Here is a 2,916-nt window from a genome sequence, read left to right on the forward strand (position 1 = left end):
GTCTCTCTCTCTCTTACATCCCTTGGCTTGGGCCCTTGTCATAGGAAGATGTGAATGTATAGTATGCTTGTATGTTGATTCTCATTTCTTTTTATTGTTATCTAATTTAACTCATGTGAATCTGGTATTTATATTGTGGGCAAATCTTGAATCCAGATATGCACACTATTCATATCTACAATTTGCATTATAGGATTTGGGCCCTACATTGCATCCATTGTTGAGCTACATATAGGCAGGTAGGATGTGTGTAAATCCATAGGGCACTAGACATTAGGAGTAACATTAAAATTGGTCATTACATAACACATCTGTATATTTCATGCATTTCTTTGTGATAAAGTGAGTGTACAGATGTTAAAGAAAAGCCAGGAAGGTAAATTAAAAAGAAACCTTCATGTGCCATACAATACAGGTTACACGGGCCTAATCACTAGAGGCAGGTCATAGATATTCATTCGACCCAACCCATTGCTATTTTTTTTATTTTGATATGGCTGATTAACAAAGTGTATGCATATGATTGTCCATCTAACACTGATTCTATTTTTGGTAATTATTGAAATTCCTTTTCCCAAATTGGGAAGAAATATCACCAATTTTGGACTATATTTTGACTGGCGGAAGGATTAGGGCTATTTTGCTGTTTGAGGTGATGAATCTGCTCCCCCCGACGGTGTCTTCAAACACGCCAATTTATTTTTAAAATGAGCCGGTCGAGGGACCCTTTTCTGGTCAGATATGGATTGCCAGATATATATCCTATCCACTGGTAGTAAACATTCGACCCCCGAATTTCACCCTTATTTTTTATGAATTTTTTAAAGTGCCAATTTAACACACGAGTCTATGGGGAATGATTTAGGCCTGTGATACCTGTACACCTTGACCATAGCCTATTACAAGGAGAATTCCCTAGTGGATGAAATACCTGCCCAAACTCTTCAGTAGCAGATTGCTTTCACTAGTATACATGTTTCAATCATCAAGAGGTCCAAAAACTGAACTTCATGGCTATATACAAGGCTACATAGGGGTATAACAGGTAACAAATTGTGATTAGTAACTCTGTGTTTGTGTACCTAGGCTAGGCCGTGTAGGCTGTGTGTTTGTCTCTGTGATTCATGTTGTCGTGTGTTTTCGTATACCGACGAGCGCTGATGTAAATCGTGTATAGCACCCATCACAAGATAGGCCTTGCATCAATTGCACTTGTGAAATTGGTTCATGGGGAAGGGAAGGAGAAGAGAAAACTTTAGAATTTGGCTGAAGAGTGGTGGATTCAATAGGGAGGGGGGGGTAGCTAGAGAAAAGCATAGTTAGTATGTTTGGGGGGGGGCTGAGAATGAGTGCTACTGCTATCTTGTTCAACTTTTACTGACTTCTAGCCAGACTAGCCCCCATCCATTTAGAATACAAGCCATCTAACCCCCCTCTCTCCCTGTCTCTCTCTCTCTTACATCCCTTGGCTTGGGCCCTTGTCATAGGAAGATGTGAATGTATAGTATGCTTGTATGTTGATTCTCATTTCTTTTTATTGTTATCTAATTTAACTCATGTGAATCTGGTATTTATATTGTGGGCAAATCTTGAATCCAGATATGCACACTATTCATATCTACAATTTGCATTATAGGATTTGGGCCCTACATTGCATCCATTGTTGAGCTACATATAGGCAGGTAGGATGTGTGTAAATCCATAGGGCACTAGACATTAGGAGTAACATTAAAATTGGTCATTACATAACACATCTGTATATTTCATGCATTTCTTTGTGATAAAGTGAGTGTACAGATGTTAAAGAAAAGCCAGGAAGGTAAATTAAAAAGAAACCTTCATGTGCCATACAATACAGGTTACACGGGCCTAATCACTAGAGGCAGGTCATAGATATTCATTCGACCCAACCCATTGCTATTTTTTTTATTTTGATATGGCTGATTAACAAAGTGTATGCATATGATTGTCCATCTAACACTGATTCTATTTTTGGTAATTATTGAAATTCCTTTTCCCAAATTGGGAAGAAATATCACCAATTTTGGACTATATTTTGACTGGCGGAAGGATTAGGGCTATTTTGCTGTTTGAGGTGATGAATCTGCTCCCCCCGACGGTGTCTTCAAACACGCCAATTTATTTTTAAAATGAGCCGGTCGAGGGACCCTTTTCTGGTCAGATATGGATTGCCAGATATATATCCTATCCACTGGTAGTAAACATTCGACCCCCGAATTTCACCCTTATTTTTTATGAATTTTTTAAAGTGCCAATTTAACACACGAGTCTATGGGGAATGATTTAGGCCTGTGATACCTGTACACCTTGACCATAGCCTATTACAAGGAGAATTCCCTAGTGGATGAAATACCTGCCCAAACTCTTCAGTAGCAGATTGCTTTCACTAGTATACATGTTTCAATCATCAAGAGGTCCAAAAACTGAACTTCATGGCTATATACAAGGCTACATAGGGGTATAACAGGTAACAAATTGTGATTAGTAACTCTGTGTTTGTGTACCTAGGCTAGGCCGTGTAGGCTGTGTGTTTGTCTCTGTGATTCATGTTGTCGTGTGTTTTCGTATACCGACGAGCGCTGATGTAAATCGTGTATAGCACCCATCACAAGATAGGCCTTGCATCAATTGCACTTGTGAAATTGGTTCATGGGGAAGGGAAGGAGAAGAGAAAACTTTAGAATTTGGCTGAAGAGTGGTGGATTCAATAGGGAGGGGGGGGTAGCTAGAGAAAAGCATAGTTAGTATGTTTGGGGGGGGGCTGAGAATGAGTGCTACTGCTATCTTGTTCAACTTTTACTGACTTCTAGCCAGACTAGCCCCCATCCATTTAGAATACAAGCCATCTAACCCCCCTCTCTCCCTGTCTCTCTCTCTCTTACATCCCTTGGCTTG

The sequence above is a fragment of the Lytechinus pictus genome, unplaced genomic scaffold (assembly GCF_037042905.1).
Source record: "Lytechinus pictus isolate F3 Inbred unplaced genomic scaffold, Lp3.0 scaffold_248, whole genome shotgun sequence".
Taxonomy (NCBI): Eukaryota; Metazoa; Echinodermata; class Echinoidea; order Temnopleuroida; family Toxopneustidae; genus Lytechinus; species Lytechinus pictus.